The sequence below is a fragment of the Onychomys torridus genome, chromosome 5 (genome assembly GCF_903995425.1).
Source record: "Onychomys torridus chromosome 5, mOncTor1.1, whole genome shotgun sequence".
Lineage (NCBI taxonomy): Eukaryota > Metazoa > Chordata > Mammalia > Rodentia > Cricetidae > Onychomys > Onychomys torridus.
Genome location: NC_050447.1, coordinates 119,224,282 through 119,249,923, shown reverse-complemented (window position 1 = coordinate 119,249,923; position 25,642 = coordinate 119,224,282). Strand labels below are relative to the sequence as shown.

The 25,642-nt window shown below is 43.2% G+C and overlaps 1 protein-coding gene across 8 annotated transcripts in view; it reads left to right on the top strand.

Annotated features, from left to right (window-relative positions):
- Positions 1–25,642, top strand: part of Atxn1 (ataxin 1) — a 425,225-nt gene that overhangs the window by 5,770 nt on the left and 393,813 nt on the right. For 4 of the 8 annotated variants that reach the window (XM_036189206.1, XM_036189213.1, XM_036189205.1 and 1 more), the window contains exon 2: positions 2,345–2,452. The exons of the other annotated variants lie outside the window; for them this stretch is intronic. The gene's annotated coding sequence lies outside the window, so the exon portion shown is untranslated. The remainder of the gene's footprint in view (positions 1–2,344; positions 2,453–25,642) is intronic. 8 annotated transcript variants of the gene reach the window in all.

Here is a 25,642-nt window from a genome sequence, read left to right as displayed (position 1 = left end):
CAGGGCATCATTGTGTCCCCTGCTGCTACCACCAAAGTGGCCTTTAACCGTGACAGGTTTAGAGTGCTCTTGGTGTTTGTATACCACCACATTTTTAGTTATTTAGGCCATCTTGCTTGGTAATCTTCCACCATTAGTAGTATTGTATTTCTCTGACATGTACTTCTGAAATGCTAAAGATTCCAATTTTAGTGTGTCATTGTATATAAATGTTCCATCATTTACTGTCTTGCTTATTGTTTGTGTGTTTTTACAGTGAGTTCGTGTGGCCTTGACTTTATTCTCATGTTTCTTTCCTTTGATGGGATACTTTATTACTCTGGCTAGGGACAAATGCTTTTTGAAAGAAGGAAGCGAGCCAATGCTAGAGTAAATTAATATTTGACAGCATTTGCATCATATTTGACTGTTCTGTGCTCTTCAGCAGAGTGGGAGGAGACTGTAGTTTGGACTCTAGCAAACCTTATCTGCCGAGTGACATGTAAACAGGGCCCTGTGGACACACAAATCCATATACAAGCAGAACCAAGTCCCTGGTACCTGCAGCTTCTGGGAAAGTGATTATTAAGTATTTTGAGCTTCTTCTGAAATGTTACCAGATAAAAATCAAGACTTCCCTTGTCCTTAAAATAAATGCTTCACTAAGATGAAATAGAATTTGGTGAACTCCTGTTGAACTCGGTCACCTTTTGTAACCCAACAGCCACTCGATGGAAGGATGGTATCTTCTTTTCTTTTTGTAAGAACATTACAGTCCATCTCAGCTTTTCTCTCTGTACACAGATTATACAAGGAAATGGAAGACTGTTAAAAACTTCTTCTGCAGAGCAGTCCCGGGCACGTAATAGACGCTTTGATAAATTGGTGGTGAATGGATCCTTTAGAAGGAAGGACACTCTGGCTACTATTCATTACTTTGCAAAGTGCTGGAAAGAAGTAGAAGTTATTTTTCTTTCAAGCTGGGCTGTGCTCTTAAAAATAGCGAGTGTGTATGGTTGAAAATAATTATGACTACTGAAATAAGTTGCCATGTACCCAAGGATAATTGGCTTCTTTACCTGTTTACAGATTACTCACATTGGAGATCATATTCATAGTTCCAGAATAGATTCTTTCTGACACCCAATATAATTCTGGGCCTTCTCCTTCCTACTGTTACCTGGCGTGAGCTTAGGAAATCCAGACTAAATTTAAAATCAGCCTAAACAACACACGCAGCGCAGCTCCAGCGATCTGACTGAAAACCAGTTCAGCATTCACTTAGTTGAGGGGATTTTATTTTTTTTAAATCCCAACAGTGTGGCTGGTTCTTTTGGTTTAATCTGGTTAATTGGATATCCCCAGCACTTAAGTATATACTTTTAACGGCTAAGGCTAAAAAGTATGCTAGAGGATCAAGCTCTCTACTTCTCCTGTTTCTGTGGACACATCGTTAATTCACAAAATTATCTCACAAACACCAAGATCCAGGAAGATTCATTCATTTCTCCTTTCATTTATCCATTCACAAATTCATCACATAGTGGGTAACTTTGATTCTCTATTGGGATTGGGGTTAAATGAAAGTGAAGACAATGTCTGTTCAATAACTAGATGATTTCAAATTTAGGGCTGGGCATGTCCCTCAGTTGGTAAGAGTACTTGTCTACTGTGCACGAAGCTTTCAGTTGGATGCCATAGATTGCATAAACTGGACCTGGTGGCACATGCCTGTATTCCCAGCACTTGTGAGTTGGAGGCAGGAAGATCTGAAGTTCAGGGTCATCCTCAGCAACATAGCAAGTTTTCGATCAGCCTGGACTACCTGAGACTTTTCTCAAAATGCAACCTTACTTACTTTTCGCTGCCTTTGATTTTATACTCACCTGGACTAGTATGCTAATAGAGTGTTCTGTCATGATCGTCTTCCAAGTTGCATGTGGGTAGATGATGTGTACTAGATTAAAAATCGGGCTTTTGGCCCGATTGTTGTTCTGTCCATGCCCATGTCTACCTGATGTCATTTGTGATGACTGGCGTGCTTGTTTATCGAGGACAGAGACAGTGGCGGTCACTGATGCAGAGCCCTAGGTTTTCCTTTGGCTGAGGAATGGCCTAGATTTCATGTGTTGGCTCCCCTGAGCCTTGTGGAATACAACCAGACCTGCCGTGAGCTGGCTGCTCTCTGTGTAACTCTTTTAGGACAAAATTCAAAATTTTGGTTTTTTTTTTTAAGACTTATATTTCAGTGCCTACACCTCCAGGTAGACCTCTTTTTAAAGCAGTTTATTCTTTTTTGTTTTTCTTGCTCGTTTTTGGTCCTTCATCTTGGATTTCTTCTCCTGCACTTCCTGGACCACTGTAGAAGCATTGAGTCACCAGGACAGTTCGTTCAAGCTGCAGATCTGTCTGTCGTCTTTGTCCAACAGTCTCCTCTTCTACTCCCTCTGTAGGGAACTGCCTCACATGTCAGGTGAGAGTTTTATGATATTTTTTTTTTAATCTGAAGATAAGTCTGCCTTGCGATGGTTGCTCACTAGCCATGTACTCTGTTAACTGTGAAATAGAATTTTCTTCACCACTATGGTGTATGGGAAATTGCCCAGCGTGTGTGTGTGTGTGTGTGTGTGTGTGTGTGTGTGTGTGTGTAAAACTTGGATGAAACCATCTATGGTTGTGGTCTATTTGGTTCAGGAGGAAATCTGCATTGACTCGCTAATGATTGCTTGCTGCCTGGGGCTTGTGCCTGATTATTTTCTCTGTCACTTTTCCTTCCGTCAGTTAAGAACACTGAGCTGCCATAACCCCCTGAGTCTTGGTTCTCTCATCTTAGGTTCTTACTGTAGTATGATATGTTTGCAAGGAAACAGAGAACTGTTTGTTGGGTCAGTGGCAGCCAGGAGTTGTTGAATCTTGAGTCTCTTTGTGTCTGTTTGGATTTTACAACTTCCTGATTTCCTCACATACAGTAAATTTTTCAGGCCGAGAGTGTCTCAAAACAGTGTAAGCAAGGACTGTTGACTCATGGTTCTCTCTTAAAAAGCAGACAGAAGGCCAGTGCCCTTCTGTGAAATCTGGAGAGAATGGAATTCAGCTAGCATGTGGGGCTGGCCCTTGTGGACACTATTGTACATAACCAAGGTGGACAGTTGTGAAATAGAAAACAGAAGATCGATTTCCAGCTGCCTTGTGAGTAGTTACGCTTGAAGCCCTGAAGCCAGGCAACATCAGAAGTCCCAAAGGATGGCTGGGTAACAGACTCACCCAGAGAGTTTCAAACAGAATTTGGGGCTCCACCCTAGACCTCCTGAATCAGAATGTTCCCTGCTGGTCTTCTGGAATGAAGGAAGTGTTTCTGGAACTTTCCTGTTTCCTTTCTTGGTAAGAAGCAGAAGGTGCTTTTACCAAACCACATACCCCAAATCGAGGACATCAAAATCCATTCATCAAGAGGTAGATACTGGCTTTACCAAAAGTGGTCATTTAAAAAATGACCCAGTGGAGCCGGGCATGGTGGCTCATGTCTGTTAATCATAGCACTTGATAGGGAGAACTGAGGTAAAAGTGCCCCGAATTTGAGGCTAACCTTAGCTGTGGTAGTGAGTTCCAGAATAACTTGGGATACAGCCTGAGACCCTTCTCAAAAAGCAAAACAAAATAAAACTCCTAAGCAAATTCACCAGTTTTCTGTGTTTACACCTCAGAGCCAGTTTATTTTAAGCTAAGTATAAACTCTGGGGCCTCTGAGATAATAGCCCGACGCTCTGACACTAGCCAGAATATTTGGACTTCAAATCTCAAGATGCTACTCTGATTATGTACATGCCTCTATCCTGTTCATGCCTCAGTTTCTTCCTGAAAGATGGGGACAACAGAAGGCCACTGTGAGGATGGAATGAAATAAAAAGGTGTGTGTGTGACTTGAATGTGCCTGGCATATGGCTTATGACCTATTCACATAAGCTATCATTGTTAGCACATCTTATCTCTAGACAGTGGGATTGTAATGGTCTTGTTTTTCTGTGGCTGCTCCTGAATCATACAAGACTAGGAACAAGTAAATATACCTAGACCTTGGCCTTTGGACCAACCCTGCAGGCATTTGTGGCTCTACAAAGCCAATAGGGTTTCTATTTATTTTTCTGAATTTTAAATTCTAAACATGTGGTAACTGATAGAATGCATTTTTTTTTTGCATTGTAGTAAGATATACTGATGAATACCATGCATACATGGAGTTATTTGTAGTTTGAATTAAAAAAAAAAAAACAACCAAGGCCTGATTAACAATTATGTTTAAGCCTTAGAAAGAGTAAATGGAAGTCTGGAAATATAGCTCAATGGGTGAGCACTTGCCTAGCATGTGTGAAACCCTGTGTTCAGTTTCCAAGACAGACAGACAGACAGACAGACAGACAGACAGAATCTAAGAGTCCTCAGTGGGGCAAAGCAGAGAATGGGGGGCGTGCTACGCCACAGCATTGGATTCCTTTGAATTATGCAAATGGATTCTTTCTGTTTTATTGGCTGTGGATTTGAGAGGCTCTGTTCAAATGGATGTAGAATGATGTCTGGCTATTGCAAGGGCAAGCCTCTTAATATCTGCAGGTGTCTGCTAATGTGCAGGGTGGGGCGTCATACTGTTGCTTTTTCTATTCAGGGGGAACCTGTTTAATACGTGTATTTTGCCAGGCAGATAATCCTCACATTGACCTTTTAGGAGGTATGGTTCAGGTGCATGTGGGGGTGAGGTGTTCTTTTCTTTTTAAAACCTGTGGTATTTGAAGAGAGTCATTATCTGTAACAAAATAATCTCAAGAATTTTCTTGCAAATGAGACAGGCTGCCAAGAGTCTTATCTTGGGCAGCATGGCCTGCTTATTGAGATTGGGGGTTTCTGGCCTCATAACCAAGTAGAAGTGTCGTGGATACTCATGATCTTGTTGACAAAATAGTGCAGTGTCATCTTGAACATTAGGCCATTGACATTTTCTGTTATTGCATAGAAAAGAAATGTATATGCATTATCTAAGCATTTTGCATACATAATGGCCTCATTATGGTCCTCACAATTGATGGCTGTATGTGGGCAGGGCATGTTGTACTCTGATACATTCAAGTTATTCTTTTAAATGAAAGTCTGGGTTATTATTTCTGGCTCTTGTTATTTTATAAATATGATGCAGCTAAGCAAGTTATGACCTAACTTATTCACAGTTACTATCTATGTAAAGAAGTGATTCATTCATACATTTCTTGTGTATTTTTTTTTAACTACTTCATGGTGCTATGGACAAGAAAGTGAGTAAGAGCTACCGGAGATTATACATTCTTCGTGACCAGGCATGAAGAGAAGGAGTGCACAAAATTAGCTAACAAAGCTGAAAGGGTTGGATTGTACTTACTAAGGGGTACGTTCTGACCCGGAAGGAATTCAAAAGGGTGGTGGGAGTTCAGGAAAGGCTGTAGGAGGAGGATCATGTGATTGGGTCTCGGAAGGTTGGATTGCACTTCTGTGGGAAGAGATGGAGGGAGGCAGAGGAAAGTCTTGCAAGTGGCTGAAACAACAAGCGAATGCTTGCTTGTATGTAGAATGTAGGCTGGGCAACTGTGGCTGAAGCTGAGGGTGCTTCTGAGCCTCCCAGGTCAAGGAGACTGGCAGGGGTATGGGAATAGCTGAGAAATTGGTCCAAAGAGCAGTTTGGAAGTGCCACCCCTGACAGAAAAAGGTTTTTGAATTTGGACTTTGGGGTCTTGTGCTTGGCACAGAGGTGGACACACAAAAGGCGTGACTAAGGACGTAGGAGCTGGCGTGGAATGCATAGGGTGAAGGTAAGAGGCTGTAAGAAGGGGAGCTGGAGTGTTGGCATGGCACAGCCTTTGTTTGCCAATTCTTCAAAAGCTAGGGTGGCAGGAGGGATCGGCTTGATGCAGGGGTGGATTGTGGAGGGATCGGGTTGATGCAAGGGTGGATTGTGGAGAGGGATTCTTCTGTTAGAGCTCCAGAACCCTAGAAAGTCTGTGTTCAACTGAATGCCATGAAATCTTGTTGAAACAGTTATTCCTTTATAAAATAGGAACTTGAGCTAATTTTAGCTAGCTCTAATATGCGTGTGTATGAAAACGGAGGGTGCTTTTGACACTCAGCCCATGCCGTGTCGCTTTTCCACTTAAAACAAATGCCTCTTTTACTTCTCTCTAAGCGGTTTTCTGAAGACTTTCGATGTGGGTGCCCCTGTCCCCATTAGCAACAATTCCAGCCTTTCTTTGATCTTTTCTACTGTAGATTGAGTCTTCTCATGTGACAGGCGTCAATCTTATTGTGTTAGCCACTTAACAACTTGGCCATTGTTCATTTGTGGCAATTCAGTTACTGTACTTTTGATAAATCATATTAGTATGGGTGTGCTTCATAACTTGGGAAGATTTCCTGGAGGCTTTCTATAGGTTCTTGTAAATGTGAGAACACACACACACACACACACACACACACACACACACACACACACTCACATAAAGAGGTAGGCATGGATCTTTATGTATGAAAATCCTAAGATGCCAGACATAGCTCTTTAACAAATTGGCTTCTCACTTAATACACTATGGAAGATAAAGAAATTTGGAATTGAGCTGAGCATGGTTGTGTATTCCTGTAGGCCTAGCACTTAGGAGCAGAAGCAGGCAGGTCAGGAGTTCAAGGTCAGCCTCAGCTACACAGTAAGTTTGAGCAAACTTGGGCTACTTGAGATCCCGTTGAAAAAAATATCAGTGTTAAACCTTAGTTCTGGGGAGAAAGTTAGCCTAAAAGTCCATGGCACACAGTGCAGGGGACCAGTGGAAGTTGTCTTGGTGTTAATGAGCAACTTGTTTACATAAAATTAGAGAAAACCTGAGGATTGTTTTCAAGTTTTTATTTTGGTGGTTGGTGTTTTTTTGTTTTTTGTTTTGTCTGAGTTATTTACATGAACTCTTTATAATCCCCTCAAGTGGCTAAGAATGAAAATATTAAATATATAAATAATAATATTAAAATGTGAAGTTCTGTGCATGTATGTCTACGTGTGTTTGGGTGCACATGTCTATTTGTGATGTATGGAGGCTGGATGTCAAACTCAGATGTCCTTCCTCATGTGCCATTGTTCATTGTGACAGGGATTCACACTGATCAGTGAGGCTGTCTGATCAGCAAGCCCCAGGAACCCTCCTGTTGTGGCTTTTCCAATGTTGGGATTACAATTGTGTGCCACCACACTTGGCTTTTTCCCACATGATCTGGGGTCAAGCTGGGGTCCACACATTTGCTTTACTGACTGAGCTGTCTCCTCAGCCTGCTTGGAAACCTTTCATGAGCATCCAGGGTGGAGGATGAGGCCCCCTAATGGGAAAACAGGGATAAGTAGTTTACAGTTGCCGTTTTGAACGTGAAGTCATTTAATTTTCATCACACTCATATGTGGTAGACGCTGTGGTTATATCTATGCTGTGGATGTAGAAACTATGGCACAACAGTGGATAAGTGCCCACTTTTGCCAGGAGTTAAGTTAGCTTGGACTCCTCACCTTGACTCTGAATTACCCTCAAGCCCTGAGTCCTTTCTATGTTAAGAAGTTCACACTTAGATACGGAAGGCACAGTATATTCTCGGAAACCAGTATTGGGGACAGTGCTAAGTCCCCATTTCCAAACCTGCCCCTTTGATCAGAGACTCCCGTGAGCTTCTGATTCAGGCTGTCTTTGTAACATTTCTTCCTTTTCTTCCCCGTGCGGCCCTGAGATTCCTACGCACTTTCGATAATTATTAATTGAAGAAAACGATGACAGTGGCATTCTGCTTATCTGCATTGGGGACTGGCTTCAGTCAGCTCCAGATGTTCAACACCGAGTCGCAGTGAGCTGCTGAACTTTTGACTCCTGAGTGCTCCACTGGGTCATTGCTTAGCTTCCACGACTTGGCAGATAGGAGCGATTTATCTCTCCAGTTGATAGGTGGTGGGGCGTCACTCAGGGCACACGCTAAGAACAAAACCTGCAGCCAGAGGTGGTTCAGCTGTAGCCAGGTGGCCACACAGGAGTGCAGGGCTCACCGCCCTTGGTGCTGTTTCCTTTGCTGGCCTCGCCTATGCTCTCCGTCAGCCAGTGACTCTTAGCTAGTTTGTGTCCAGGTGATGTGTAGGCAGCCTGAGTGTCTTTTGGATGTTGGATGAAATTTACCGGGGATTTTTTTTTTTTTTTTAAATCTGCAGTGGCAATACCACTCCCTTTACAAACATGTGGAGAAGGAAATGGCTTGAGATTGACTTGACGAGCGTGGCTGGCAGCTCTAGCCTCTCTCACAGCTGTAATAGCGCACCGTGCATTTTTATTTACAGATTACTAGGCTCCGAGTCCAACATATGACTAGCTGGGAAGCTCCTCCCCAGAACAGTTGTATGTCATCTGCTTCAGAGGACTAATTGCTTGGCAAATCCCCTTCGGTGATTTCCTCTATTTGCTGATGAGTTACTTAACAGTGATGGACTTGTGGAATAGACCGTGGAGTTGACTGTGCGCTCCAGAAGCCCGACCGCCGAAGGCCCGGGGGATATGCCTTTTGAATTCTGTTTGGCTTTCCTGAAGAAACACTGAAACCATTATATGGCCTGTTAATATTTCACTCAATACTAGGTTAAACTCCCGGGCAGTATGTTCTGTTTTCCAAAAGGAATCAAAACCAGGTCCTCTTTCTTCAAATATGCCCCTGTGCATTAGAAAATTATTAAAAAGGAATTTAATATTTATAGAATGTTTAATGCTGTTTTAAAAATATGACTTGGAGTGGAATAGCTTTCTAACACATAGCGTTCAGAGTGGGGCGGGGGGTGGGGGAGAAATCTGTTCCACTGCTAGCCTGGAGACCCAGTCTCTGTTTTGCCTTATTGCTAGATCAGAGGGAAGGCTTACCTTTAAAACTTGCTGGGCTTCAGCTTCCCCATCTATGAGAAATTGAAAGAAATGGTATCATGGGCCTTTTCTTTTGCTGACATTGTATAGTTCTGTGATTTTGTGTGTGTGTGGGGGGTGGGCAGAGGTCAACATTGAGTGTCTTTTTGTATTACTTTCTATGTTAATTTTGGAGACAGAGTCTCTTATCTATTAGCTAGACTGGCTGGACTGCAAGCTTTGGAGATCCACTTGTCTGTCTGTCTGTCTGTCTGTCTGTCTCTCTCTGCACCTGCTCCCTGCTGCCCCTCCCTCCCTCTCTCTCAGACACACACACACACACACACACACACACTCAGTTACACCTCAATATCCAGGGTTTTTGTTTGTTTATTTGTCTTGTTTGAGTGTGGGTGACGAAGACCCAAACTCAGGTCCTCCTATTCACGCATCACGCACTTCACCAACGGGGCCCTCTCTCCTCAGCCAAGTTCTGAGATTTTTGTTATAATTCCTTCACTCACCTCCCCAAGACCTTTGCCCTGTCAAACACCGTTTGCTGCTGTTTGACTTTGTTAGGTTTGGTATTTAATTAGAGTTTGTATTTTAGCTATCATTATGTCATTATTTAGAGAGTAAATCATGAGTGGTACCGACAGTGGTACCACCACATCTATATTAGTTTCATACTGCAATGGCTTCCTGTGTGTGTGTTTTTTAAACTGTTCTTGCTATCATACCCTCAAAGGAGAGCCCCCTCAGGAAGTGGAATGTGTTATAACCAGAAGGAATCTTCCAGCTAATTGTGGCATTATTTCTTCCAAGAGTCGCACTGGAACTTGGATCTGAGTGTCGGTATCTAGGGCTATACCCTGCTTTTCATTTGTGAGTAGACATTTCTTTTTTATGTCATTTGGTTTTACCTGCAGGTGCAGGTGGGAGTCCCCAGGTAGTTCTTTTGCTCTTCTGCCTTGACTCTTCCAATTAGCATGTGCAATTCAACCTCGCCTTGTTAGTTCATTTATAAGCAGCTCATGCAATGCCTCAAGATGTATCGCAATTATTAATAGTTTCTTTAGGCGGGTGAATGCAAATGGGAAAGGTGACATTTGGGAGCTGTTTGAATACCTACCTCCCTGTGTGTGGAAGCTGAGTCTTTGGATTTTGACTGCAGTTCTGTGGTTGTGTGACCATGCCCACATCTCTTAAATCTGTGACCCCCAAATTCCTCATCTGTCTTAGGGGATTGTTGGCATGATAAGCTGTCTTAGTTAGGCTTTCTATTGCTATGAAAAACACCATGACAAGGCAACTTGGGGAGGAAATAGTTTATGTCACTCACAACTCTCAGGTCATATACTCCATCACTGAGGGCAGTCAGGGCAGGAATTCAAGGCAGTAACCTGGAGGCAGGAACTGAAGAGAGACCATGGAGGAGTGACCCTTACTGGCTTGTTCCCCATGGCTTATTCATGTTGGGTTTTGTTTGTTTGTTTGTTTGTTTTTTGCACCCAAACCACCAGCCCAGGGGTGACACCACTCACAGTGAGCTGGGCCTTCCCTCACTAAACACTGGTCAAGAAAATGTACCACAGGCTTGCCCACAGGCCGGTCCAGTGGGGACATTTTCTCAGTTGAAGATCGCTCTTCCCAAATGACTTTAGCTTGTGTCAAGTTGACATTAGAAACCAAGCAGGACACATGCCCTGGCCATATCACCTCACAGGTTGTAATCTCATGCTTATAAAACATGAATGCACAGCATTTTAGAGGTGAGGAGGAGAAAAGAGAAGCAAAGGCAGGAGTATGTTTCAGGGGTCAGTGCCCTTTGGCTCTTTGAGGACAGAGTGGGAATCCTAATTGGATCTTTGAAACTTGGGGAGGACCACCTCACTCCCCGTGTATGGAAGTGGTGTCATCAGCAGGTGAGACTGCCCCCCCAGAAGAGTATCTGCTGCCCCTTGAGGGGTGTGATTTTGTGATGTCAGCATGGTTCCTTTGTGGATCCCCCATTCAAGTCCTTAAGCTGTGTTCATCTTATGTATTTATTTGCTTGTTTATTTATTTTGTGTGTGTGTGTGTGTGTGTGTGTGTGTTCGTAGGTCTGAGGACAACTCACAGGAGAAGGCTCTCGCCTTTCACCATGTGGGTTCTAGGGATCAAACTCGGATCCCAAGGCTTGCCAGCAAGCCACTTTGCCTGCTGAGCCACCGCTCTTCCATTCCCTGTCTTCTGGATCTTGACAAATTAAGATGTACCTTTTGTTTGTTTGTTTGGCTGTTTTTTCCCATTTATGGTAAACAGTCTCATTTGCTACCTAGGCTATAAAATCATCCTCTCCTGGGATATACAGCAGTCTATCAAATAGTTCTATGTGAAGTTGCATATCACTGGGACACTTAGCCTGCTCCTGCTGTTTCTTCGTGAAGCCAAGATGAATATCTTTGCCCTCAGAAGTAGTTTTCAGTCAGGGTACAGACCTAGAAGCTGACTGCTGAGTGAGAAGGGTTTTGTCCTGAATTGCTTCCAGAATTTCTCCGGATTTGTGTTGCTGCAAATGGTGGAGAAACATGTCTTGCTTCAACCTGACTCAAGGTGTGAGGTTCATCCATCTTACTTCTTTGGCATGCTTACCTGGCCCCTGGGGTTTCAGATTTGCATTGCTTTGATCTCACTCCAGATAGCACATCTCTATGTTTACTTACTAATTGTCCTTCCTACAGTCAGCAGAGAAGCTGCAGAGAAGCTCTGTGTGCGTTAATCTGTGAAAACAAGTCCTTCTTGTCTTCTAGATATCATGCTTTTTTTTGTAAAGTCATATCTACCATATCTATTGCACACCATAATTTTTAAATTTCAGTGGCAATGCTTTCTAATATTTATTTAAAATTTAATTATGTGTGTGCCTGTGTGTCTGTGTGTGTGTGCACTTGAGTGCAGGGATCTGCAGGGGCCTGAAGAGAATTTTGAAGTCCCTGGAGCTGGAGTTGCAGGTGGTTGTGTCACCTGACCTGGGTGCTGGGAACTGAACTCCGGTTCCTTGGCTGCACAGTGCGCACTAACCACTGAGCCTTCTCTCCAGCCCCAAATGATACTTTTTTGTTGCACAGAAAAGTTCAAGGTTTTAGATATGATGGGCTGTTCATTTCTTTGGTTTGTATTGTGCACCTACTTGGAAGGGAGACGAGATAAAAGGGATGTCTGAGCTGTACCAGGCCAGCTGGCTCTTCCAGGGATCATTCATATCTCCTCTCTCTCTCTCTCTCTCTCTCTCTCTCTCTCTCTCTCTCTCTCTCTCATTTGTTGCTGGATATTTCCAAAGAACCCCACTTTTCCCTCTCTTCCCACCTGCTCTTGCCTGTTGACTCACTCTAGGCCACCATCCTGGCTATCACATTTCTTCTGCTCTGCATCGGATCCCCCTGCTCTCTGTGGCTGACCTGTGTTTCCTGCCTTGGGAATATAGGTGGAAGTAAGTCCGGCCTCCTCCCTCACTTAGGCCTCAAGGGATGAGGCAGGAATGTCAAAGTATAACAGTTGTCCAAGATGCTGGTTGAATGGAGTCTTGACCTGCATGGTTGGGTCCAGCTCCACCACCAGGCTGAAGGATAGACAACGTGGGTTGAGTGGCATTCATGTTGGAGCTGGAGACATGAAGCTTCTTTCCCCTCCTGCCTGGTGTAGCTCTCCCTTGTAGGTGGTTCTCTGGCATGGAAGATTGGCAGCAGTTTCCTGGGTATCAAGTTAAAGAGAAAAGTAAGTTTCAGGATCAGGGCTTATAGCTCAGCCAGCCTGGAATGGCTTGGCATGTAACATGTCTTCTGAATGGACTTTCTATACAGAAATTTTTCTTTCTGTTGTTCAAGACAAAACCTGGAGCTTGAGTTGATCTTGAATGTGCTCTGGATACAGAGGGTCAAGTGTATATATGGGAAGAGTGCACATGCTACAAACTATGCTTTTCTCCCCAATTACGTGGTTGAGTTTTGTTTTGTTTTGTTTTGAAACAGGATTGTTCTGTATATTACTGGCTGCTAGCTTTTAACTGCTGGTGATCCTCCTGTCTCCACCTTCCCAGTGGTGCTAACATGTATGTGCCAACATGTCTGACGGCACACACTCTTGTTCCATTCCAACCCATTCTCTCTGAAGTCCGAACAAACATTTCTGAATATTAGAAATCCATTTGCGTCTTTGTTTTTGTAGTGTCCTCCCTGGCCCTGTCTAGGTTCTTACAGTGGCAGAATGAAGTTTAGCACCGCTGATCTGGCTCCTTGTCAGCTTGGGATGTCCCTTGTCACTCCAGCTAGGACAGCCATGTAGCTCTGTCTCAGTCACTGACTGCTTCCTCTGAGTACTCTTTTATGTTTGAGATTTTCAACTTATTGTATCCCCTTTCTTAGGACCAGCACCCCTTTGCTGGCTAATTTTCCTTTGTTCTTAAAATTTCAGTTTCTTGTCCCTTCTTGAGCAAGTCATTGGACTGGACTAGCTGAATACTGCTTGAACTCTCATGGCTTTCGTCCTCCTCCTCCTCCTCCTCCTCCTCCTCCTCCTCCTCCTCCTTCTCCTCCTCTTTTTCTTCCTCCTCTTCTTCCTTCTTCTTCACTTGTTTGTATGAACTATGTCACTCTGCCTGGCCTTGAACTCACCTTGTAGATTGGGCTGGTTTTGAACATGTAGCAATCTTTCTGCCTCAGCCTCACAACCCCTGAGATTACAAGTGTGAGCAACTACACCCAGCACTTTTGTAGCATTTCAAAAACTTTTTTCCAGCTCAGAGATAGGAGGGTCTTCCCTGCTGCCCTGTGCTCAGCGTTTGGCTTATTATGTAAGCATGCAGCATATACAGACACCTCCCTATGACTTGAGTCTCTGTGTTTCGGATTGGTTGTGAGCCCTTCTATTTACATGGACCGAAGTAACAGAATTGTGATCTGGATCCACTCTATCTGTGACGGGTCGTGGAGGAGGGGAAATGATGACATCTCTTAGAGTAACGCCGGGCATCATGATAGTGGGTGACAAAGTAATAAGAATGTTCCAGAAGGCTGTATTGAAGAGAAAAGGAAGATAAAGAAGGACTCCATCTTCTTGAATGAAAGCCCCATGCACTAGAATGCCGGGTTTGCTCAGTTTTGAGTATTAACAGTACTACGCATTCAACTCAGGAAAAGGAACTTTTTGAATGTCTAAAACTGTCTTTGTGTTGCAAGGACATTCCTGTTGAGTCTTGGTGCCATGCTGATTCATGAAGGCACAGCCATTGTATTGGAGGATTGAATGGATGATGTGAGTGAGGTTCAGGTGTCTTAATCTCAGTCCCCTGGTCTTGGTCAGACTTCCTTACATGCTCTGAGGACCCCATCTGCCAACTCAGATGAACACTGGGCTTACCTTACCTTTTTCTGGGAGGGAGAAGAGTATCTGCAGTTCTGAGTCAGTTTGCTCAGGTTTGGATGAAATCGTGTGGAATTGGGAGCCATGTGACAGAGCTGGGGGCAATAAAGCAGTCCTTTGTATATATAACAAGACTCAACAGAGTGAGACTGGCGGGGGAGGGGGGCATGCAGAAGGATGATCAGAAGGTGGATCTGGGCCTCTCCCACTAGGTGGTTCAGCCTCCTGGGTTGCATATGGCTTTATCTAGGAGATGCTCTGTTGGGGTAGATAAAAACACCTTTGGCAGGCATATAGTGTTCATATTTGGTAGTTGGGGCAAGAAATTATATGCTAGACTGCTTGTTAGATGGAAATGGGATCCAGATACAAAGAACCAAGACCCTAGTACCTTGGACCCCACCCAATCCCACAGAGATCCATAAGCCATCCTATCTTATTCTGCTCTGGGAGAGTCAGATGGGACAGAATAAACTCTGGGTGAATGTTTTAAATTCTCAGGCCTTAGATCCAGTCTTCCCCTGATGCCTCTGGGTTGCTGAACCCAGGGCATGGAGAAGCATACATCCATATACTGTTTTCGGGGGGGGGGGTGGGGGTTGCCCTTTATGTAAGGATCTGGACAGGGGTGCTTACTGCTGTCAGTGTATCTTTGGTGCCTGACTCGACTGCTTTTAGAAGCTGGGCAGTGATTCACGCCTATAATTCTAGCATGCAGGAACCTGATGCAGGAGGATCACTGTGAGTTCCAGGTCAGTCTGGGATACAGAATGAGGCCTTGTCTCAAAGACAGAAGATTGAAGTTCTGCTCAATTTTGTTCTTCGTATATCCACGGCTTTAGAAGATAAGCATATAATTACTGTGTCAACGGAAGCAAAGATGATCCTGATAATTGATTTAAATATTGAATCAAATTTAGTGGTACCTGCTTACAATTCCAGCATTCTGAAAGTTGATGCAGGAGGATTGTGATTTTAAGGGCAGCCATGGATACACAGGAAGACCCTGTCACAAAAACCAAACCCAAACACTGTTTAACTTTTGTTTTGCCTTTCATGAATAGGGGAGGCTTTTATGAGTTTGGAGATGGACCTGGTAAGATAAAAAAGCAATTTAGGCTCTTGAATATGAGCAAACCTTTACTGCTCCTTGGGACATTATTTTTTCTTAAAGAGTAGTGTGTGTGTGTGTGTGTGTGTGTGTGTGTGTGTGTGTGTGTGTGTGTGTATTTTAATGTGCATGTACATGCAGGTGCTTGTGGACCATGTGGATGCTGAATCCCTTGGAGCTGGAGTTACAAGTGGCTACGAGCTCCCCAGCCTGGTGCTGGGCATTGAACTCCAGTTTTCTGTAAGAGCAGCAAGCTCCTGAAAACACTGAGTTTCTCTCCAGTCCTGGAACATTCCTTTGTACATTTAGATATTAGATGTGCTGGGAGTGCCCAAGCCTCTACTTGATGGATTGAGGGCTAGGGGGAAAGTGTCCTTTTATAGCCACTGTACTTTTATGGCTGAGCTGTCTCTCCTCTAATGCAGTCCTGTCAGCAAGGTTAGAAACACCAGGAATTCAAATTGATCTTGCATTTGGAATTCTGAAATCTGAGAAGTCCCTTCCTGGGTGGCTGGGAAGATGGAGTCAGACCCATTTCCTGTCTGTAGGTTCCTGCTGTTTTTCTCTTGGTCATGACAGGAGAGGTTAGCAGAAGTGTGTCCCACTGCCCGTGAATCTTCCTGGTGCTTGTTGCAGCTGCCCGACAGGCGGATCTTCAGGAACATGAATTGCTTCTGTGATGATTATGTATTGACAACATTGTGTGGTTAATTGCTGTCCATCTCAATAACCCCAGAGCATGTGTCCTAACTGTAATGCAGTCTCTCCCATCTTTGCAGAACTCATCTGGTGGCAGGCTACCATGCTGTTATGTGTAGAAACACTTAGAATTGGATGCACTTCTCTATTTGCCTAACTATCTCTTTATAATCATTCTTTCCCCCTGCAGAATCAAGGTGATTTGTCTTGCAGGGAACTTAACTTGGTGATGGAGTAGCTAAGAATGTTTCTCTCTAACAGGTTCCAGAACAGAAAATGCTGGTGGACGTCACTTGTTGCCCCCAAGATCTTCGTTGGGAGTCCTCAGGACTTGGTGTCTTTAATGAACTCGCCAGGAGGCATAATGTATCACCATTTTTATTCTGGGCTACCCTAATGGATGACACCCAGCTTCAGAGACCTCCTCTCGGACATCATCCCTGTCAGCCAGTGTGTTAGCAGTGTTTTAGCCATCCCCTTGTAGGGAGTTGGCCTCCTACTCATTTTGAGCTAGGCTTAGTCACTGAGGGCCAGACCCAGTTAAATGTTACACTGCTTGTCCTTTGTCACCCCTAGGCCTTCACATCTCTCTTGAGCTTTTGGGGACCATTGTGCCAACACTACCCACCCCTTTGCTAGACACAGTACACACTTCCATTCTTTCTATGTTGGCATGTGCCCATGGCGTAACCTGGAGTCAATGTTAAATTCATCTTGCACAAACTTGTTCCTGCTGGTTCTGGCCTGTCTCTTACCACAAGCTGAGCTTTCAAATACACCAATGATAGGATTTGCATAGACATGTGTGTGTGGACTGTTGAGAGAATCCTCTCTCTGGTTTTCTGTTGTTTACACGAGCGTATATGCATTTAAAAAAATGTCCTATCGCTGAATTAAACAACAGGGCTTACTTATTTTTAAAGCCATGGATGCTTCAAGGTGGAGCAGAATTAAAGCACTAGGTTTCATTTCTTTTTATAATAAGTTGCAACATATCCAAAAGGTGTCGATTTCTGTTTTGGCAGAAAAGGGTCAAAACTGGCACTCGGCAGCAGAGACTGGCTAGACCCGAGAAGTGCAGACAGAAGCTGACAAACCCATGCCCCTTGTTGGGAATTCAGCCCATGGAATGTTCTGTAGGACAAAAGGAATGGCAGAGATATTTTAGTTACATTTTGTTCTCGGTCAAAACCTTCTGAAATATGAATCTGCTGTGTGTTGGAGAACAGGGACAGCAGCTGATTGAACTTGAATGGCTTTCATTGAACAAGAGGATCCCACAGAAAGAGGTGCTGGTTCTGACAACCATATTGTTGGCTTTCTTTGACTTAAAGAAAATCAAATCCCTGTTTACATATCTGAGAGAGTGTTTCATGGACAAAGACACAGGTCAAATCACACCACACTGGCTTCTGCTACAGCAGAGAGGAACAGTTCTAAAGTGAAATACAAATATTTCTAAGCCCCAGCCAGAGTCCACAGTAATGATATGAGTGGGTAATATGAAACCATTTGCAGTTATAATTCAGTTGTAGATGTGCTTTTTTTCCTAAGCATAGAATTTTTTTTAAACAAAATTCTAATCTCTTGCCAACATACATTTTTATTTGTACTTCACCTATTTGCATAATAGGGGACCAATATGAATATGTATTCATAGATATGTATAATTGTACAAGTCAATTTTATTTATTTTTTTCTGCAGCAGATTACCTCCCCCACCATAATAACATCTGAAATTGTTTCCAATTGTGGGAATTTCATAATTACCCATAAATGTGACTTTTCCATGTTGACCCATCCCACAGAGGGCTTGTAGCCAGTGCTTATGGATGACAAGGCTGTATTTTAGAAGTAAAACCGAGTTCCCAGAGGACCTCCGCTTTGCCTCCTAGTAGCTGACGGTGTGTTGTTCTAGGCTGGAGTTTTTTACCGCCACCCCCTGCAGATCCTGCTGGCAGTGACCTGGGACACAATGCAAGTGTAATTGCTGTTAGTAGCGATCACTCCTGGAAGCTCTTGGCATTCTGTGGCCTGCGGTTCTGGAGACTGAGGCTGTTCAGGGAGGTTGAGGACTTAGATAAAGGATAATTTAAAACATTTAGGGTTGTCGGCCAGGCTGCTGCAGTGATAACACCAACTAGGTTTTATCCCTGTTCTAATCCCTAGGCTCTTGTCTGAGTGTCTTACATTTAATTGCCATCCTTTTCTTTCTGTTAATTTACCCTTCTGTGGGTCCCTTGTTCTGAAAATATTTTTCATTACTCTTCTCCCATTGCTTTGATGTTGTTGTGAGATGTGGTCTCACATAATCCAGGCTGGCCTTGACCTCCAGATCCTCCTGCCATTGCCTCCAAAGGTCAGCTATCACATGATACAGCCTGCAGAAACTATTTTTTAAAAAAACAAGTTTGCCAGCTATGGTAGCTCATGCTTGTAATCCCAGTACTTGGGAGGCTGAGGCAGGAAGCATGTAGCTCAGGAACATGGTGAATTGCAAGGTAGCCCGGGCTATACAGTGATACCTTATCTCATAATATAAAACAGAACACACACAACAAAACTCATATCTAGAGCTGGTGAGGTGGCTCAGTGGCTAATGGTGCTTGCTGTTCAGGCCTGGCATTCTGAGTTAGGTTCCTGGGATCCACGTACATGCAGAAGGACAGAACTAACTCCACAAAGTTGTCCTCTGACCTTTCCACATGCACAGTGACATGTGCCCCCACCCCATGCCCACACACACTATAAGTATACATTTTTTAAATTACTTCCCATTGCAATATGAATTTCTTTCTACCTCAGCCAACTTTTCTGTCTTAGTGATAGATCATTGCTTCTCTATACTTCGGCTCCAGGATTTCATCTTGCTCTGAGTGTGGGGGTTTGCATTTCCTGTTCAACTTCTCATTGCATCTGAATCAGTTTCCTAGGTTGAAACTGTTTGCTTTCTGTTCAGCGCTCTGCTCCCTGTCCAAGCCCAAACTACCCGTACTGAGATCAGCCCTCCTAATACTGCTCATCTCTTCTGTTATTTCCATGGAGGAAAAGCTTCTTGTCATTAAGAAGTTCATTTTGGTGTCACTTCCTGGACATCTCTTAGAGTTCTCTGTTCTCCCGATGCAGATCCATGTCACAGCTTCCAGCTGTAGCCACCGTGAGCAAGGCTGTGGGAACTCACTTGTCCCTCCCTACACAAGGCTTACGATATTGCACTTGCTATTTAAAAAATGATTAAGCTTCTCTGTGTGTTCTTTGCTGTGGGTCAGGAACTTGGCCTGCTTAGCCATCCAACACAGAAGTTAATCACAAATGGGTCTTCTGAACCAAATAATTAAAAATAGACTGAAGTTTCTGAACGAGGCAGTTGGCAGAAGAGTCCATAGTTACATCTGTGTGTGGTTAGGGAAATAGTTCATGATATTTAAATAACATTAGATTGGCTCTCTGTGGTGCAAGAGTGTGTATGTGTAATTCCTTTCCCTGAATGCTCTTTGACTGTCAGCTCTGTGTGTGTGTGTGTGTGTGTGTGTGTGTGTGTGTGTGTGTGTGTATAGGAAAACAAATCCAAGTGTTTTGAAATAGAATCTCAGCATGTAGTCCATGCTGGCCTCAAACTCTTGGCAAGCCTCCTGTCTCCACCTCCCGAGTGCTGGGCTTGTAGGCATGAGGCAGATTACAGCCAGCTTTTTCCTTTTTATTTCTCCCTCTTTCCTTCTCATTTTTGAGACAAAATCTCTCACTGGCCCAGAAATTGCCAAGGAGAGTAGACTGGCTGGCCAGTTACCCTGTGATCCACTTGTCTCCAGCACTGAGCTTACAAGCAAGCACTTTGTAACACACTTTGTTTTTTAATTTTATTTTTCCTTTTTACGTGGGATTCTGGGGGATCCAACTCCTGTCTTTGTGTTTGCAAGGCCAGCATTTTATTTGATAAGCCATCTTTCCAGCCCTTTCTATGGAGGAGCAATGGTTTTGCTCATGCTTTTCTCTTTAACTGAAAGTTTCTGGGACTTTGAAATCTTTATGTCTTTGGATTTTCCACTCACAAGTTGCCTTTGCTAATTAATGACTTTTTGGAGCTGTAGTGATTGACATGAAATACTGGTGAGTTCTTCCAATTTAGATTGTAATGGGATTTATGCCTGGAATATATGTCAGATCAAGCATGGTGTGACAGCAGTATAGACATATAAGTAGCTGGGTTGGAGAACTTAAGCCCTCAAATGAGGCTTTCCTTCGTAGTCAGGATTGCATTAAGTGCACCCAGTTTGGGCCAGTTCTATAGCTATAGCATTACTTTAAAACATGTAGCTGGTCATAAGCTTTAAATTAATATGTGATATAAAGATTATTGCTTTCTGGCATTTTTATTGTTGTGGTTGGAGAGAGTTCTTTGTATCCTTGGAGAAGTCTTGTTTTGAGGTTTTTTTTTTTCTCCCAGAACAGCTGTTGTATTAAGCTAATAATTAATGCTCAACAAGCAAAGTGAAGGGAGATTAAAATTTATGTGTTTATTTATTTGATACTGCTGGGGCTCAATGATGCCAGGCAAGCAGTCTACCACTCCGCTCAATCTCAAACCTGGGGATTAGGGATTAGTAAGGGAAAAAAAATCTTATGCTTGCACCTCTGGATGTGAAAAAACTAGACATGTATTTCTCATATTATTGGCATTATACATTAGTATTATGAGTAACTAGTATAAACATTAAAATTAAGAGCCATGGCTTGAACTTGCTGCACCAAGAAATAACTTGGATTAATTTAATCACTGAAAGAGCAGCAAATTCTTAAGTTTGAAGTATCCATCCTACTGTGATTAGTTAGGTAGGTTTGTCTTTCATTCATGATATTTCAATTCAGAAGAATTTTAAGTGTCTTTTTGTTCAACTTTGTTGACATTCAAATTCATCATATAATTTATTATAATTCTGCTGCTTATTGAGTGCTATGTTGGGAGAGAACACCAATGCTGAGTAAGTGTAACTTGTAGTTTCAAACGAATTAATCTTTTGATTTTTTTTCCTGTGGTACTTAAGGGACAGTTTTGAGTAAGAGTATATTAGTTACTTTTCTGTATCTGTAATTAAAAAGAAAAATCATGACCAAAGCAAGTCAAGGAAGAAAGATTTAGTTTACCTTAGAGTTCCAAAAGGATGGGGTCCATTATGGCAGGGAGGGCATGACATGGAGCAGGATGTGAGCTGATCACATTTCCATCCACACACAAGAAGCAGAGAGCAAGCAGGAAGTAGGGTGAACCTATACTCCCTCAAAGCCTCCCCCAGTGACATACTTCATCTAGCAAGGCTCCACCTCCTGAATGTTCCAGAGCCTCTCCAAAGGACACTGTTGCTAGAGGACCAAGTGTTCAAATACCCCAGTCTATCTAGGCACTTCTCACTCAGCCACCACAAGGAGAGGAGTGAAAATTTCAATTCTTATTCTTTGTCAGTGTGTGAGATATTAGACTTCAATATATGATGTGTAAACTCTGAATAGATAGATATTTTTTTTTAAAAGGTGGTTTTGTTTGTTTTGTTTCTGAGACACAGACTCCCTGGGTATCCCTGGCTGGCCTCACCCTCCCCTTAATAGCCCTACCTCAGTTTCCCACATGCTGGGATTACAGCTGTGTCCCATTATGTCTAGCTTAGTAATTCTGGTCATACTTCCAGTTCGGTTTTATATTATGTCTTCTGACAGAATTCTGTTCCCTTAGACAAGACCACTGATATGAATGTTAATGAGAGCCCCTGACTGGGTACCTGGGCACTTGCTTACTTCGGTCATCCAGTTAGTATGGAGCTGTTAGCTTGTCTCTTTCATTCACGTGGCCTGTTCTTAAGATGCACATATAGAATTACACTTGAAAGAGAAGAATTTGTTGACGTTTTCACCTAAGAAATTATTTGCTTTTTCACCAATAATTATTTGCTTTCCAGATTTTTGGTTGAAAACACAGGGAGAGTGTATATGATGCTCAAACCAATGCAGAGAGTCTGTTTTTGTTTTTCTTTTCTTTTTTTTTTTTTCTCTCATATTGCTGGCTAGCCAGCATGCCAGGGGATTTAGAAGGAGTTAGTCACCCTACTAATCACTTAATCCTCATGGTAAACCTACACACTTCATCATTATCACCACTTCACAGATAAGGTCAGTGGGTTAGTAGACTGCCCAAGGTCACGGAACTGGTAAGTAACAGTATGAAGGTTCAGCTCACACCATCTCGACCTCAGCCCCCACCCCACCCCTGGCTAGTAATGAATGATACTTCTTCACTTAGCACTGCTGATACAGAAGCACTTTGCAAAATTCTTTTTACTAAATAGTGTGTGCACAGAAAGGCATATGTACAAGATAAATACAAGTCACTTGGTACACACTCATTTTGACTCTACCCAGACTTTTAAATAACCACAAACTTGATGCTCCTGTGTGGTGCTCTCTGATCCTGACACCTTTCATCTTAAAATAAAGCACTGTAAAGGGCTGGGACTGTAGCTCAGTGGTAGACTGTTTAGCATGCACAGGGCCCTGAGTTGAGTCTCTAGCAGCAGGACCAGGGGGAGGTGGAAAAGTAGCCATCATAGAAGAATATTATTTTGCAGATATGTATATGCAGAAGTCCACCCTTGCTGGGTCATTTTCTCCTCTGTCTTCCCTTCGATCTGCAGACCTCCTCATCTTCCCTTTCTACTGTTACAATTACCCGAAAGAAAACAGAACAGTGTTAGCCCTGCTTTATAAAGTCAAGGAGAATGTCCCAGTGTCATAGTCAAGCCTCAATGCAGTGACGATCCCTGGGGATTCCGGGCAAGGCGACAGGTTCTTCTACTTGTCTGAAGGGCCCTGTCCTCTTCCATGTAGGGTGTGCAGCCGAGGGGCTGTAACAAAGGGGCCAAGTGAGATGTGTTATTTAAGTTGACTTGCTGACAGCACTCTTACAGGCTTGTCAGGTTATAATTCGCCAACATTAGCTCTATAGATGTGCCTTTTAATAGTGACTTAAAATAGCGATGCATTCTTCATAAGCAGTGTCAGGGCGCTGCACGGCACAATCAAAAACCCTTGAATGGAACACATTAAGATAACATGGCCTTGTTGTCTCTTAATATTTCAATGCAGTCATTCAGCAAGTAGCAGTGTGTGTGTGTGTGTGTGTGTGTGTGTGTGTGTGTGTGTGTGTGTGTGTGTGTGTGTGTGTGTGTGTGTGTGTGTGTGTAAACTGAAATAGATTTTGACCATGGCAAGAATGGCAGAATTCTCTTATTAATTGGAGAACATATTTGAATGATTCTCTAAGCTATTATGGATAAGAGGTTTTTTGTTTGCTTGTTTTATTTTGTTTTAAGTAACTCTGACTTAATGGCTTGGCATTTAGAATTTAGAATTATATTACTCTTACATTACTTACATATAATTATAAAATAGTTAGTGGATTTATTTTATTTTTAAGATTAATTGTGTGTGGGGGGGGTATGTGTGAGGGGGAGGGCAGAGAGAGAACAGACATACGCAGATGCCGCAGTGCAAGTTTGGAGGTCAGGGGATGCTTTCGAGTCAGTTTGTCCTTCCACCATGTGAGTCCTATGACTGGAACTCAAGTATTCAGGCTTGTGAGACGTGACTTTACTTGCCGTGCCAACTTGCTGGCCCCAGAAGATGTCATGGATTTCAAAGGATGAGGAAGGATATCTCAGCAGAACATTCAAGTACTTACAAGGTCTTCTGCATATAAATATGTATGTGTACAAGACATTTTATGTACACATTTACAAATGTGTGCTCCGATTGCTCACGGTTTCCTGATACTGTCTGCATTTCTACGTGTGAATATAGTGTGCATCTTTTATCAACTGCTGTTGGAGGACACTTTTATGAACCATCTATATCTCTTGTCTTTCTTTTTTCTTTTCTTTCTTCTTCTTCTTCTTCTTCTTCTTCTTCTTCTTCTTCTTCTTCTTCTTCTTCTCTCTCTCTCTCTCTCTCTCTCTCTCTCTCTCTCTCTCTCTCTCTCTTTTGACAGGGTCTCACAATGTAGCCCTGGCTGGTTGGCCTGGACTTGCTATGTAGACCAGGCTGGACTTGAACTCACAGAGATCTCTGCCTGCCTCTGCCTCCTGAGTGCTGGGATTCAAGGAATGTGCTACTTCCCTCGACCCCAACTCTATGATGTTGAGTTTTCTCACATGGATGTATTGGTCGGGCATGATTTGGGTCTGTAATAAGAAGTAGTGATATAATGAAATTTCAGTGTGTCTACTTCCTCTTATCTTCAATTTGTGTTGAGACAATGTGCCTATTAAGCTTTAAATATGAAAAAAAAGAACTACAGATGACACTTTGTTGCCGCCTGTCCATTGTCTCAAAACTATGCCATAATATGGAAGTAGGAAAATCTTGGCAGAGGCCTAGGAAAGTGCTGCTGATTTCCAAGCTGCTTGTGAATATTCTAAGGACTGCTCCCCAACAGCTATTACTATAGGGATTGGCACCAGTGAAGAAAATATACAGTTTAGTACTTCAGGGCAAATAATTGCTGGGGATGCTTTAAATAGCTCAGGAAATGTGTCGAGTGTTTACTTGACATTTGCTGTATTGAACACTAATACTGAAACATTCTTTGACCACAGAGAATGCCTGGGTGGGTGGGTGGGGGTAGACGGGAGCAGAAGAGAGAGCGAAAACAACCACCATGATTCAGTCACAGTCAAATGGTGAGTGTCCTTTGTCAGAATGCAGAGATGCCAGGAAAATAAGTGAGCGTTCGTTTGATCAAGTAGCTTTTGCGGGTGGTGGCAGAAGGCAGAAAGGGAAGCGGGAACAACTCCTTTGGACAGGTTTCTGTGGCTGGAGGCTGTCTTCACCCGGGCTGTCAGAGCAGAGCCTTTCAGCTGTTGGCTGCTCTAGTTGGTTTTTCAAGGTCCTCAAAGCCATATTAATGACCTCCTTATTCATTCATTCATTCTTTTATTTATTTATTCATTCATTCATTCATTCATTCATTCGTTTATTATTTATTTATTTATTTATTTATTTATTTATTTATTTATTTATTTATAAGTAGAGCTTGTTTGTCTGCCTTGTCTACACATGCTTGTGTATGTGGTGTGGCAGGGGAAGGTGCTCTCAGTTGTATGTGGTTCTTTTGCCTGCCTGTGTGTCTGTGCACCACACGCCTGCACTGCCTGGGCAGTCCAGAAGAGGGCATCAGAGTCCCCGGGACCTGAGTTACAGATGCTTGTTAGCCACCACCCTGTGGGTGCTGGAATCACATCTGGGTGCTCTAGAAGAGCAGCCAGTGTTCTGAACCTCCGAGCCACCTCTCCAGCCCCTAGTACCCTATTTACGTGCAGCTTGGTGCTGCTGATGTTGGTCCCTACTTCCACCTCCTGTGCATCTCCTGCTCTGTCCTGTCTTCTCCCGCTTTCCCTGGCACTGTTTATGTGGGTCTTATCCCAGAATGGGGGCTGGGGCAGGAAAGACAGCTCTGAAGTGGAGAGCCTTTCTTTTTATCACGCCTTGTGAT